This window comes from Cylas formicarius, unplaced genomic scaffold, assembly GCF_029955315.1.
Source record: "Cylas formicarius isolate icCylForm1 unplaced genomic scaffold, icCylForm1.1 PGA_scaffold_6__28_contigs__length_40554024, whole genome shotgun sequence".
Taxonomy (NCBI): Eukaryota; Metazoa; Arthropoda; class Insecta; order Coleoptera; family Brentidae; genus Cylas; species Cylas formicarius.
The window spans coordinates 32,821,870-32,837,698 of NW_026844347.1; the positions used below are offsets into that span (position 1 = coordinate 32,821,870).

At 32.4% G+C, this 15,829-nt stretch overlaps 1 protein-coding gene across 9 annotated transcripts in view; it reads right to left on the bottom strand.

Annotated features, from left to right (window-relative positions):
* The window catches only part of LOC132703706 (guanine nucleotide exchange factor VAV3), a 176,937-nt gene extending 168,970 nt beyond the window's left edge, over nucleotides 1–7,967 (bottom strand). For all 9 annotated transcript variants that reach the window (XM_060673124.1, XM_060673128.1, XM_060673127.1 and 6 more), the window contains exon 1: nucleotides 7,831–7,967. The gene's annotated coding sequence lies outside the window, so the exon portion shown is untranslated. The remainder of the gene's footprint in view (nucleotides 1–7,830) is intronic.
* Between the last annotated feature and the right edge of the window lie 7,862 nt (nucleotides 7,968–15,829).

A 15,829-nucleotide genomic window follows, 5' to 3' on the forward strand; every position in this document is an offset into this window, starting at 1 on the left:
CATTATGCATTTTAATGTTTTTTCTTTTTTCTTTTAAACGAGCCTGATGGATAGTAATCCTATATGTCGAGCGACTTTTGTATGGCTGATTGTGTATGCTTGATATTAAATCCGATAATAAATAAATGAACTACACGACAGTCATATAAAAATGTATCAAAAGTTAATTATGAATGTTTGTTTAAGATATTCTATTCTATATTCTAGTCCAAAAATAATCTTTGCTACTTTTTGTATGAATGCCGGTAGCAAGTTTTTTGAGCTACCATGTCAGTTTTTTTTCTATCTGAAAGGACTTTAAGTTACAATATTATTGTCAAGGATATTGAATGAATAAAAAGTTTTCTGTTTTTTGTTAACTTAATTTCAACTTGTTTAAGTTTTCCTGAGCTGTAGGCACTTTTTGATGCAGCAGTATAATCCGCGGTGGAAAGTGGAGTTATGGGAATAATAGTAATAATTATTATTATTTCCATAACAAAAAGAGTTTTGTTCCAATTACTTAGATTGAGGAAAAAGTCTATTCGATAAGCGTTCAAACGGCGTGGCAAATTTTATTGACTTCCGTAAACATTTCAGTCCGACGAAAGAACAAACATTTAAAGCAAAATAAACTTCAGCGTTTATTTTTGCCGTTCGTACTGACGTGTAGTTGAACAAACACGTCACGAAACGCCAGTTGAAAAATGTGCCTGTCGCATCTAACCTAGTTTAGTGACATGAATCATGATCAAGGTTGTATACTAATTAAATATTGTTTTCATAATTTGTAGCGCACGCAAAAAAAGCCACATTTTTACTCGAAATTTTTACATAGGACCATCACCCGAATTATGTTCAAGCGAAGACGAGGTGACTTTTTAAAAACTTTATTTTCAAAATACAATCGAAAATTAAGACTTTCTGCAGCAGCAGTTACAACAAGAATAATCATATTACTTAAAACTAAGACTTTATAGGTTCGTATCCGAAAAGCTGACAATGTGAATCTCACGGTCTCTTCATAGTACCATCGTGGCCAAATGCTGACATCGTAGATCTCACGGTGTCCTATCCTTATTACGTAGAAATCGTTGTACATAAAATATATCAAATCATATTTCATCATTTCATCATCACATTTCATTCATTACTTCATTCAATTATTAAACACTAAAAAATTAGTTTTGTTGGTAAGTGTAGGTAATTCTAAATCACAATTTACCATGCAGGTGTTTCGTAGGCACTGGAAATTATATTTGTATCTCTCTAGATTATATCTATACTTTATTTCTGAAAAGTGTGGGGCAATAAAAATGGGATATTACTCCCAATTCCTCTTAATTTCGGTGTGCGCAATTTGTGTTGATAAGCTTCAAGCATTAAAATTATTTTTGATCCCTGTGGTCAGTCCCATGCTAGTAATTAAGTTTTGTTGCCAATTTTAACCACTTACCGTCCCTCTTGATATATTGGCCTTCACTATTTTTTTTATGACGAAGTTTCATTTTCATTCATTCATTCATTTTAAAGAAAAGTCCAGACCAACCAGGGAGACACTAAAAACAAAGTCTCCATAAAAATTTAATAGAGCTTGGTCAGGATATCAACTACTCCGTTAAAAAGTAGAGAACTTTCATGGACCATTTTAAAAATATGCGAAGGGAGAAGCATTTATTGGCAAGCGATGAAATTGTTTGTTGCCTATGAAATATTTCATCTTGATGAAACGTGAATTGACGAATGTTATGTAATACCAAAAATGTGACCAGGAAAAAGTATAATCAGTACTCACTAAGCTTGTCAAGGGTATTAAAGTGCCTTCAGGAAATAATCGTCCATCGCAAATGGACCCAAATCCGGGAGAGATAATGAGAAAGAATTGTGCAAATAAATCAATGCCAAACAATGAAAGTAGCTTGTAGACCTTTTGCATACCTGATAATTACTCCACACCGTTCTGAAATAGACTTAAAATTGATACCTTGAAGCGAATGAAAATATAATAAAAATTAATAAATTTATCTATGTTTTTGTTAAAAATCCAAACCCAGCTGAGTAAAATATTCAAGTCGATATTTTTCATAAATTTTCAACAAACATTTTGCTACGGACTGTAATTTACAAACGAAACCGACATTAATTTTGTTGTCCAACTTTGTTCCCGTAAAACAAGTTCCCTGACAGCTTGAGTTTTAGAATCAGTTTACCTACTGAATAAATTAACTTTATCGGTTGAAAAGGATGTCCGCGTTCAGTGAAAAAAAATCAATATGTGCGACGCTGACTTCGCACTCGGAAACGGAAGCTGATCTGAATAGACAGGCTAATTTGGTGATTCACTTCCTTTAGCTCATTTTCGCTTCATTTTCAATTCGTCTCCGGCTACGTTATGATAATAAAATAACCGTTACATTGTAACGAACGACTTTTCTTTTTTTGTTTTCCGGTTACGACAAGGGTCCTTGTCGTTCTACGCACTACACATGCACTTTACAATAAAGTTGGTCAATCCATTAACCATAATGTTCTTTTGATAAAAATAACGGGACTTTTGTTATGCCACTTTCCATGTCAACGTTTTGCTTTCAATAGGAAAGGTTTCTCAACTTTTTTAAATGCAGACCTATTAATAATATCTCATGTGTATATCGAGGTATCGTTTTGAAATTTGATGCATATCACTCTCTTATTAAAACACGGCTTCCAAAGAAATTTTAGGGAAAAACTGAAAGAACCATTGAAAAACGATTTAGTTCATGGTTTATATAACTTTTTTGTCTTTTGCAAAATATTCATTTGAAGCTTCTTCCACGAGATAGTTTTACTTATTTATTAAAGAAAACAACACACATGAAAATTTTTGAAAATTAAAAAAAAAATTAATAATATGGATTTTAAAAGTTATCCACTATATTAAAAACAACGCTTTCGAAAGGATGATTTAGTTGTACCTTTAAAGAAAACGATTTTTAAAATGACATTAATAACCCCTTTTCCAACCAGTTATAAAATGCAGTTCATATGTATTAATACTTTACATGATGTAGTTTTGTGTTTAAGGTAAGGAAATATGATTGAATTGAATGTTTTAAAAATACTAGAAAGACATAAAAAGTCAAAATTTTTCTTATGTAGGTTTATTTATTACAATTAACCTTAATAGCCTCGTTAATAGACGTGGCCTGTATTCAACTAATATCCAAGCAATAAAAATGTGTAAAAGAAGTTCCCAATGATCATGTTCATCAAACTGATTCTGCCTGGTCTTAAATCAAGTATAGTCATTTTGGTTTATTTTTAATGACGCATTTTGCATTTCAATAAAAACAGAGCTGTTGTGATACCGTAAACTTATTACCTTCATTCCCAACTATCACAAATCTGTACAAAGGTTTTGCAAAATATACAGGAAATCGAGATAATACATACACGTAAAGAAGTAAATGCTGCTCTTTATGCAAAAATCTTATGAAAGAATCAAAAGAATGTTTTATAATATTTTTTAATTTTGCTAAAGTTTTTCGGGTCAATAAAATCGCTGGAAGTCTTTGAATAGCGTAATGTTGGTAGTTGCTTTTGACCTGAAATAGTCAAAAGTAACAGCTGTTTGAAAACACATTTCAAATATATTTTTAAGAAACTTCCACATGTTACTGTAATACTTTTTATAAAACTTCTGGATTCCTGCGTCGGTTTTCGTTGAGTCAAAGTAGCTAGAACAGAGGTAAGCTATTTCAATTCTGGGTTCAACTAGCTCAGCCCTAGTCATTGTACCTAGAATTAAAATACCTTACCTCTGCTCTCCCCTCTAATAATTTCCCCATTAAAGATATTAAACGTTCCCTCACAAAATACACTTCACCACAACCTTCGAATAGCAATGAGGCCGAAAGCAATCCTACACTTGCCACTGTGGTCCTTTCCTTACACTCAAAACGTCACTGACTACATATCAAAAGTTCTAAAACCAGATTCACCACTTTACAACTAGGCTAAAAGAACATGAAAGAGGCAAATAAACTCATCAATATTTTATTCGATAAAACTAAAATTCTTGAATGTAATCAATTCTTCTACCAATGAAAAATCTGAGAGTCTATGAAAATCTATAAGCAACCTAACAGTCTTAACAAGTCTTTACCTGTTACCAATATGGGAATATAGCTCCGCCCCCTCAAACAATATAATATATAAGCAGGTATAGAGTAAAATGCGAGCCAGTTTCAGTCAAGCTCTGAAGAAGCCAACAGGATGATTGGCGAAACGTTAGCTAGTTCGAGTCAACAAAAACCAACGCAGGAGGAATCCAGAAGTAAAATAAAAGTCCTAGCGCTCAGTTTAAACGTCTTTAAAATAAAATTATTAATGATATATGGCTATCGCGTACATTTGGGGAGAAAAAACGCCATCAGTTTGACATTTTTCTAGAAAGTTCGTCGCTTTCGAGCGTCTCGGTTCAAGTCATTAATTTTTATAAGTAAAGTGCTTTAAAGGAACAAATTTGTAAGAATTACGTTACGTTATCAACAGACGCGGAATTCTTGACTGCGAAATCTCGAACCGCTAAAAGCTTTAAGGACCAAAAAGTTTTGCACGTAAGAGCTAGAAATATAAGACTTTTAAGGTTAAGAGGCGCGAGTGAAAAGTTTTTATCTCGGTGCGTTGCTCACCTGATTTCTCTTTGGATTAGTTGCAATAATGTAAAGATATCAAAAGATCGTGATATTTGACGTGTGAAGTTAGTAGTTAAAATCAGCTATTAAAAGTAAGGCACAAACCCGATTTTTGAGGGCGTTGATTTATTTAAGTAAACTGCATCAAGAGATTTTGTTTGAAATATATATGGGGTGTTCCAATAAAAAATAATAATTTTAATAATATCTGAGTTTTATGAAACACTCCACATAACTGAAAATATTTTTGAAATGTTTGAAATTCGGTTTTATGCAGCAATTATTAAAATATTTATTCCAGGTAACGAAAAATAAGTGAAATATAGTACTTTGCCATAATATTGCATCTCTTATATATAAACAATTGTAACAATTGTACTTTGGAACCTGAACCGGGTGCAAAAGCCGTCGTTGGTAGGAATTACTTCTTAACGTTTGCACTCGTACTAGAAACTAAAAATCTTGGAAGCAATTTTAAATTTAATAATCATATCTAAAATCTAATCTAAGTTAAGATTTGAAAGGTAGTGAAATTCAACTATGGAAAATAAGCAAAAATGAACTAACCCGGCATCGACTGATGCCTTTATTTATTTATATATTTATATAAATAAACGACGCACTTTACAATATACAATTCAAACAATACAAACTTAAGTCACACAAAAATTTGGATCAATTTGAAAGTTAATTTTTTCGTGAACTGTTGACAAGATTTTGAAATATATTTTTAAATTTTAGCATAAATTTCACAAACTATGTTGCAAAAACATTTTTATATACATTTCAGCTTTAGGCGTGTGCAGAGTGTTTAAGGAAAAACCAGTTTCATATCCAGTCCAACACTATTAGGCGTCTATCTTAGGTCTCCATCTTGCCTATTAAATGCCGAGTTTAATATCAAAATCGAAAGCACAAAAATAAAATTTAAAAATAAATAAAAAGTCTAGAATTTAATTTGTGCTTGATCGATATTAGCCCTTATTTTGCTGATACGTCATTCAAGGAGGCAACTGATGGTATTGAGAAAGGTCTGGACTGCGTGGAGGCCAGGCCCAGACTTTCAGTATTCATCTCATTTAAATTATTTTGTACTGTGCTTGAAGCATGTGTAAAACTTCCCGTGTAATCTGGCAAGCGTATTCTTTTGACATTGAATTCCGTATTTTATTTAATAACTGAAATAAAGACTTGGATAATAAGACAAGTTGCAGAGAAATGATGGTGCTACATATTGACTTAGACAGATATCTAATAATGTTGACCGAAATTCTCACAGAATGTGATAAACATTGATTATAAAATTGATTTTTCTTAAAACAATCTGTACATGCCTAAAATTTAAATATATATTCACAGTTGCAGCCAGTTTCCACATTTTTTTTGTAAGACAGAAGCGTTAGATGTGTTTTGGTTAGTTGGAACAAAGAATTTATATAATATTTTGTGTAAAAAATTGACTACAGTGCTGCAGGACACTTGAAATTTTGACAACGTCATATGGTGAATCTACTTTGAACAAAAAAAAAGCACGTCAATAAATGATGAAAGCTTTGAAGAAAAATAAATAAATGGTGTTGAAAAATCGTCGAATCGCTATTAGAGAAGTGGCTGAAGACGTCGGGATATCTATTGGCTAGTGTCATGCATTTTTTTTTAAGTTTTAGGTATGAAACGTGTAGCTGCAAAATTTGTTTCGAAACTGCTTAATTTTTAACAGAAGGACCGTGAAAGGAGCATCGCTCAAGAGATGTTTGACAACGTTGACGACGATCCTGATATGCTTAACAAGGTCGTAACTGGAATATGGTTATGACGTCGAAACCAATGCCCATTCATCCCAGTGGAAGAACGAGAATCGCCAAGATCGAAAAAAGCAAGTAAAGTTCGATCAAATGTCAAGGTTTTGCTTACTGTCTTATTTGATTATCGTGGCGTAGTACATCAAGAATTCTTACCACAAGGTCGCACGGATACTAAAGAGTATTGCCTTGAAGTAAGAACACCGGAATTGTAAGAAAACAATTCATAGACTTTGCATCATGATAATGCACCTCCCACTCATAGTTGCTTGTGTCTAATTTTTCGGCCAAAAACAAAACCACAATCATGCCTCAGCTACCAAAACTCAAGAAAGCCATGAAAGGAAGGAGGTTTGGAACGATTGAGAAGATAAAGAAAAAATCACTCGAATAACTCAAGGCTATACCAGAAAGTGCTTAGCAGAAGTGCTTAGAGGATTACATTATTGGAAAAACACGTCGGTACAAGTGCCTTATACCTGGAGGAAGGATTACTTTGAAGTAGACAACATTAATTTTGATAAATAAATAAACACTTTTTGATAAATCGAATCAGCAGTTGAAGTTAATGTTTCGTTAATTCTCAGTAATACATAGCTGTTCCTATCTAAAAAAAAGAATAGTATTGGTGCGCTTTTCTGAAACGCGTCATCTGATATATCTATATATAGAATATTTTTAAAGTGTGGGTCTCTCTATTTTATGAAACACTTGGTAAAACATTTTTCCAAAATAGTGATTAACAAGAGAGATCTAGTACTTTGACACGCAGTATACAAATTAATTATAGATATAATATGATTATAGATATAAACGTAACCGTTTTCAAAATCTAACTCTGTAGTTCTTGGTAAAACATGACATAAAAATAGAAACAAATATTGTACAGAGGAAAACTTCGATCGAAATTAGTCGCAGTTTTTGATAAGTATTAATTTTTTTAATTCATTATTATTCATTAAATTAATTAATTTAAAAATCGTGGAAGATAAAAGCAAATAAAAGCAGTTCCGTGCGAGCAATCTATAGGCGAATAGTTCTCATCTCATTAGATTATCTAAATAAATATAAATAGACGAATCCGGGGTCAGTTTTGCCTAAATTTTCTTCTAAATTTAGAATTTTTGGTGTCGCGCGAGACAAAACGGGCCCGAGGCAATGAAAACTCCCTCTAAATTGCCAAACGAGACGTCCGATGATGGATTTGCACGTCACCAATAACCCCCCATCTTACAGGTAAGTTGCATAACGTCGCTTTTATTTCGTAGAAAGTTTTCCGAAAGCGATTAACATGTCAAAAACGAATATGCGTATTTAATAAGAATGGTGAGGCGGAAAACTTAATCGTCGGATGGAAAAATTTCGATACTTACCTAAGGCATCGCGCGCTTCCGATAATTTTCAAAATTCACCAATACCACTCGCGTTGGCGTACGTCGCGACGCCTGAGACGCGCTTATTTCGGTCCGTGTCCCGCGCCAGACTAACGCCGCGACGCTCTTACCTGTTTATACCGGACCAATATGCGCAAGCTTATTAATATTTTTCTTTTGCGGTACAACGCCGAAGGTTAATGTCAATATCGTTTTGTTTATCGGGGGGGACAGGCAGGCAGGGGGACAAATTTTTATTTGCTGCGAAAATATGGTTTTAATTTTGAATGGCGCAGATGCTCCTCTAAATATTGAAAAAAAGCTAATTGGTTATTGAGAAGAACAAATATTGCAGTAGAAAATTGGAAAACCTCATTAGAGTGGGGCGGGTGGGACAAGGAAGCCCAAAAATTAACCAAAATTTTTTTCTTTATTATATTATAATAGGGTGCTTATGTTCAGTCACTACCTTATCTCAGAAACTATAGGGAATAGAGCCAAAAGTTAAATACAAAAGTTAATTGGGGTATTACAAACCTTTTATTTATTTTAATGTTGTATATACAACATTTTAATTCATTTTTTTGTGGGCGAGTATAGATATATTTTGTATATAATATCCTATACCTTATTCTAATCGTTTCTGACATTTTTAATTTTTTATGCGAAAAATGACGTTTGCAGGACGTAAAATATCTGGCAATTACTTCATTCGGAAGCATTTATTGTTCACTTGAGCAAGTTTTCTTGTAGATAAAGATCTCCAATAACGGATTTCATAATAAATTTCGATACATAATAATACGCGAAAAATAAGATCAAAAATGAAATTAAAAAAATTGCCAAAAAACTTTTTTTTTAATGGAAACTACCTATTTTTCTAATCTTGGAGGAGGCGCCCAACAAAAAAGATCTTCGACAGGATTCAACAATACTTTGAAATATATGAAACTTTCAAGAAAGAAAAATTAGACGTCGTTATATTTTGAATAATGAAGAGCAACTTAATATTTTGTTGCATTTTGCAGAGACCCCTGAAGATTTAACCCGAATCTATTAGAAATGCCATTATGTATTGAAAATCCCTTTATTCTGCTCGTATAGAAACAACTCTTACAATCATTATTATCCTTTGTAAGCTACCAATTTTTTATTGATCGTTCATTAACAAAAAAATTCTCCAACGTTATCGCCTATCCTTGGTTTTATTTTATATAAATAATGCATACATAATATAAGCGCATCGACAAGATTATGGTCAACTATGAAATGATAAATCCTAGTGGCAGCACTTGTTTTGTTCAAACCCATCATAGCCACCTTACACTAACTGAACTTACATTGCAACAGCATATTATTTGTGATAAACAAATGTTTAAAATAATTTTTTGGCAGTTTTTTTTTAATTTCATTTTTAATCTTATTTTTGAGTGAAGTGAAACAACAACGTATTGCAAACATCATTTTTAGCATAAAAAAATGTGTCAGACTTAGGTATAGGACATTATGCACAAAACATGTCTAGAATTTTTTATAGAATTCAAAAATGATGTAGTATATATACCAGGTGTTCCGTTTAAAACAAAAAAGTTGAGACTCGCCCACAAAAAATGAAATACTTTGTATATACAAAATTAAAATAAATTAAAGGTTTGTAATACGCCAATTAACTTTTGTAATAAAATTTTGGGCTACATCCCATATAGTTTATGAGATAAGGTAGTGTCATAAGATAAACGGCCCATCTTATACATTGTTATTGCTTTGCGCAATACCAGGGGTAAAACGTGTTATTTTTTGGATAATTCTATGGATTTCGCCTAAAGCCAGAGCTTTCGAAAATCTTATAAATACCAATAACAAATTTTTTAACTTATAGAAAAATAAGTAAGGTTTTTTTTTAAATACTTTTCAATAAATAATTATAATTATATATATATATATATATATATATATATATATATATATATATATATATATATATATATATATATATATATATATATATATATATATATATATATATATATATATATATATATATATATATATATATATATATATATATATATATATATATATATATATATATATATATATATATATATATAAACATTATAAATATGGAAAAGTGGGCCACGACGATCAGGAGCTTCTCCAAAATTTGGGTAAATTTAGTTAATCTTAATCAAAAATAAATCGACTACAAAAAATAACAAAAAGCTTAAAGCCTTGCCCCACCTTCCCCTACGTCATTTTCTTATTCATCTATAGGTTGAATTAAAGCTCTTCTCTTTAGATGTTGATATAATTTTGTAGTTGTGAATCCACTTTTTTGGTTTATTAAGGTATAAAGTACAACTAGTTAAAATGTATGCTATTTGAAGATGAGTTGGAGTTACAAACCAGGATTTGTAGATTATTTGTTTTAATTATAATAATAATGACAAAGTTTGATTACATTTGGAACTTACAGAAACAAACGTAACAAAATAAAGTTTAAGAGTATGTAAACAAATTATCATAGATGTAGTACAATTCTGCTTATGAAACGAGTAATTCTAGTATAGTCATCTATTCGAAAATTTACTGTCACAGTCAAGAGTTACTCTTTATTGCCTAATTTATTCTAAAAATTTAGATATAATTTGACTACTATTCGAGCTACTGTTTGTAAATATTTATTGACAAAACATTTTTTAGGACTATATCGGGAAATGTATATGTGTTTCTGACATTTTTATCTTTAAACGTTTTTTCTTAATAATCGTTTTTAACTCATCAGGTAGGATATTATTTGTTTATGGAGAAAAGCATATGGCCCCCTTCGCTCGCCCATATCTGTCAAGTTAAATTTTACCTCTGCTGATGGTCATTAATATAAAAAAAAAGTGCTGACAACCATAGTTTGCGGTTCTTTATATAAGTAGCTAGAGTAATAGACTCGGTCTATCTGTACCATAAGGATCAATTTTTGTACTACTTTCAAATGCTTTACATAACAGGAACTAGCAGTAGCATTATTTGCCTAAAAATTCGTCAGGTTGTCCAAATCTAGGCATCAGTCTCCTTTTTTTTTAAAACGTGCCATATGCTTGACAACTAACCTAACTAACTAACAACTAAAATGTTTTACCGATTTCCCTTCTGCAAATGATTTATTTTTGATTGATTGAATTGTTGCATCTCGTCTGAAGATAAATGAAAATACACTCCTTTTGTATCATTTTAAGTTTTGTATTACGTATCAATAACAATTAACTTAAAACTTGGACAGACTTAAGAAAATAAAATCAAAGAAATTTATTTCGATTCACTTTAGAAACAGAAACTATCAATATCAAGGTATCCATTCACAATATTGTTTATTTTTTAATGTTGATTTAAGTCTAAGACTTTAGGATCTAAAGTCGCAGGTAACTGAAAATTTTATTCCCTAAACCTTCTTTATTGCGCCCCGCTCCAACTGCTTCTGACAATTGGTCTATTGGTGCTGGTGCCGACTTAAGGATAAGGAGCCTTACACAAATTCTGGCAGGTGACTTCAAATATATCAAAAAATCATGGGTATTTCGTTCTAAATAGCGAATTGCTTCACTGTTAACTACCAGTATGATTGCAAGCACATTTCTTTATTATAATGGAAAAGCTCTCCCTCCAAATGCTCCTCTAAACGATCTACCTCTAAAAAACCCAACCTCTAAAAGCTCTTCTGAAACCTATACCGCTAAAACTTCTATTAAAAACTCATCTAAAATTTCTACGTCTATAACCTGTACCTCTAAAAACTCCTCTAAAAGCTTTGACTCTAAAAAGTCTAAAGCTCTAATTATAAACGCTCCTCAAACAGAAGTTTTAAAATTTGGTCATAGAAGCTTCCGCAGTTTTCTGAATGTTTTGGATTCCTCCTGCATCGGTTGCTTTATGAAATGAACTTGCGGACGTTTCATCAATCATCCTGTAGGCTTTTTTAGAGTTTCAGAACTCCGTTCCTGCATATACTCTTTGAGACAGGCGATTCTCCATTTTCATGGGCAGAAGAATTGATTGCTTTAATTAGTATGGTCGAATAAGATTTTATGTACGGTTTCATGATTATCTTTGGCAAGTTTTAATGCTTTTTCATGTTCCTTTGGCCTAGTTGATATTTTTCCTTATGTCTCCCAAAGATATTCTTTGCCACATATACATGAAACGCTCTACAGCCCTGGTGTTTCAAATATTATATTTCTTAAGCACCTTGGATATGTGGTCAGTAATGTTTTGAATCTACGGAAGATCACAGTAGTAAGTGTGGAGTTGCTTTTGGACTCATTTTGGTTGGGAGTTGTGGTCACGCTTAATATCTCTAATATGGAAGTTATTTGGTATACGTGCATATGTCAGATGTTTTAATTATGGGGTCAGTGATTCCGGTTGCGACAATTTTGCGGCTCTGTAAACAAGAGTGTTGGGTCTGATTTTCTATTAACAAGAATAACTAAGAATGGGAGATTATTATTAGTTTTTAATTCGATGGTAAAACGTAGGGTAGGGTGTAAGTTTATATGGTTTAGAAAATCACAAATTCTTGATCATTAGGCCAAATCACAAAAGTATCATCACATAGCATTTCTATAGTTTTAGTGATGGAAGACGTAGGGGGATTTCTTCTCAAACTTTACTTTTAAACTAAGCAGAATATCGTTTGGATCTAATGTAATGTAATTGTTTTTAATTGTTCAAGAAAATGAATATAATTTGTCTTTTTTACTGACCAACATGGGAGGAATCCAGTAGATTATTAAATAGTAATTTTTAGAAATTATTACAGCAGCAACAATATAAAAAAAATTTGTCACGTCTGGGGCACGGGTCTATTAATAAAATGGGACTATTCAAATGCCATATCCAAGCTTGACTATACCTCTCTATATTTTTGGTTCTGTCAGAGTAACCATTTAATGTCGTCATTCTCCTGCTGCTTCGAATTTACTAGAAATCTAATATAAACGAAATATGTTTCTAGATCATAATTTATGTGGATTTAATAACCGTCTCTGCATATAAAAGTCAAAATGCGCTGCCTCAAGTTTATAGGTTTACTACGCGATAAACTCGGCATCTGTGAATTCAAATCGACTAGAATAATATTACCAAGATAGGAGTTGACCGAACTAAACCGAAGGAATTCAGTTTATTAAAGGTAGGTTTAAACTAACACAAGATGAGCATACTTCGCTTGTAATACCTACATTGATAGTTGCTCTTATTTACCTTTATTTGAATTAAAAACAGAAGTAATATAAAAAAAGTCAGCAGCGTATGTTTTTCTTTGTAATAATATTGGCGATGAAGCCTTACTGATACCAGTCGACGAATTAACTATTCTAATCTACTGATGTTTCATCTAATTTGAAACTTGGGGATTGTGACACCGAATTTAATTACAAATGACAATATCAATATTACTTTGGTGCAGTTTTGCTGTCCTATCAACTTAAGATGAATAAATGTGTTTTGACATCATATTTTACTGCTAACGGTAAGAAAAATTCAAGGACAAAATACAGTAAATGAGACAAAAGGTTTTCTTAACAATTTTAATATTGCCCTTCAAAACAGCTAAGGTTTGGAAAAGGTTATTGCTGTGAAACTGCTCTTGTGGATGTGGTCTACGTTATATTTAGAGTTTACGATGAAAACAAAGTTTCTGCATTGGTTTTGCTCGATTTTAGTAAAGTCTTGATTTGTGAGGATTGCAACGGGTTCAGCGAAAGGCCTTGTGAATCTCTCTTTTCGTTTTTAATCAAGAGGTCCGTTATAGTGATTGAGACACCAATTTCAAACCCATTTGCCTGTGGGAATGCCTCAAGGCAGTTTCTTGGACTCTCACTTTTCTAAGTTATGTTAAAGCTTAATGTCGATTAAATGCTAAACTACGGGTTGCATAGAATAATGTAATACAATTGATCTATGGTAATCGACATAATGTGTCCCAAGACACCAAGAAGTTTGCTTGTGATCCCCTACTTTTATCTTAATTTGATCACTTGCTTGAACCACATCGGAAAGTATCGCATACAAAAAGATAAAATGCCTTCATCTGGTGTGTGGAGTTCGACGGCATAGAAACCACATTAGACCTTATTACAGGAGGGCCTCTGGCTGGCCACCTCCAAGAGATATAAACCCAATGCCTTGCTCTTTTATTGTATAGTTATAAAATGCAGATCATCACCTTATCCGTCACATAATTTAAATCTTCGCAGGCGTTGCATCAATAAGTATACTTCATTCATTGATCTACAAAACATGAAATTTAAAAAGTACTTCGATAGATGTTCAGCAAAACTTCACTTTCATACTCTTTATAAATCTTCAGCGTCGGTTGGCGATGAATCGAAGTTGTTGACTTTTCGGAGCTTAACTGAAACTTAATTTAAATAATATGGGAGTTTCTTTGCTGTTCTCCCTAATCCCTGATTCCTTTCTATCCTTAATTACGTAGTAATCGAAGTTAAATTCGGAGCTTTAGCAGTATCTGACACTCTTCGCTAGATGGATGAATTTGTTAGTTCTTTGCTACATATTGAAAACATTTATCAAAATCTCGGGTTTCAAGTTTATTCCGGAGTGTACTTTTTTGGCAATATGAAGTTTTTTTATTTAATGCGGGATTTGTACGTCATCGATCAAACGCTGCAGGATGAAATACAAAAAAATGTAAACGAAATTGCGTTCGTCGGCAGCGAAACCAATATAATAACAATTGTACGCGGATGACGTGAATCTATTTATCCGGAGTGGTCAAACGAACCGGAAACATCCGTGGGATTCAACTGACGTAAGCTACGACGTGAATAATTCAACAGCGAGAACTTTTCTCCATTGCGTCATACCAAAACATCGGTTGGACTGATAACGTCGAGTCGAGCGGCAAGATTTTTATTCCCGAACGTAAATGTTAAAAATGCATGTGCGTATGTAACTAGTCGATTCCACGTTGCATCCCTGAGCTAAGGCGGGTAATAAATTCTTAAGTTGTTCCGGTTCCGGAGAAGTAATTTCGGAGCTATTTCATTTGGAGCGTATAATATTTATACGTCTTCGAGGTGCAATGATAAAAGACAACACTGGTCTGCAATGAAATCGTCCTTCAAAAAATTGTGTCCTAAAAATGCTCTGAATATGTTCCTGTTGGATGACATTTTCCATCACGTCTAGATTTTTCGATATAATTTTTTTTAAGTATCATAAATAATAATATAATAATAATATACTTTATTCGGGTAATTTCGACAAGGAAAAGTACTATAAAGTACTGTAAGTACCACAATTTTTTAAAGAATTCTAGCAGTGCACATTGGTTTGATTCTTCCTGCGTTCTGTAACTTCTCAATGTTTTTTTCCATTTTTTTTTCTCTTTAAATTCTAGAACATAACCACGTTTCTAGTTTATTTGGAAAATAATTTATTGGCGCATTCTGAACGGAATGGGGCGGGTCATTATATAGTTTAGCCAAGTCGTAACTGAAGGATCTTTCAAATAGACCAGATCGGTGACGAGGAACTATGACCCCTTTAAATCTTAGATTTACATTATTCACGTCTGTTTTAAAAGTTACTTTTTCGGACATGTATTCGGGATATTTTTTCTTAATTATTTTGAAATAATATTGAAATTTGAAATAATATTGTTTATTTTTATGATTACGTAAGATTTTTTTGGGTTTAAAAGCAAACCGTGATCTCTGGAAATTCTGTCAATTCGTTCAAGGTCACTGTTCATATTGATATAAATGTAGTTTTTTTTTAAATGCATTTTATGCCTTAACATCATCAACAGTGTATATACATACAAAATAGGTTTGAGCGAGTTGTAAGATAAAGGAGGAAAATGCCGAATGTGATTTTTGTGGTTGTTCATATGCGCCTGCGCAGTATTGGCTTTGAAATTTGTCTTTTAATTGTTTACGTTCTGTATCAAATACTTTGGTAAGTTTTGCATAAAGTTCGT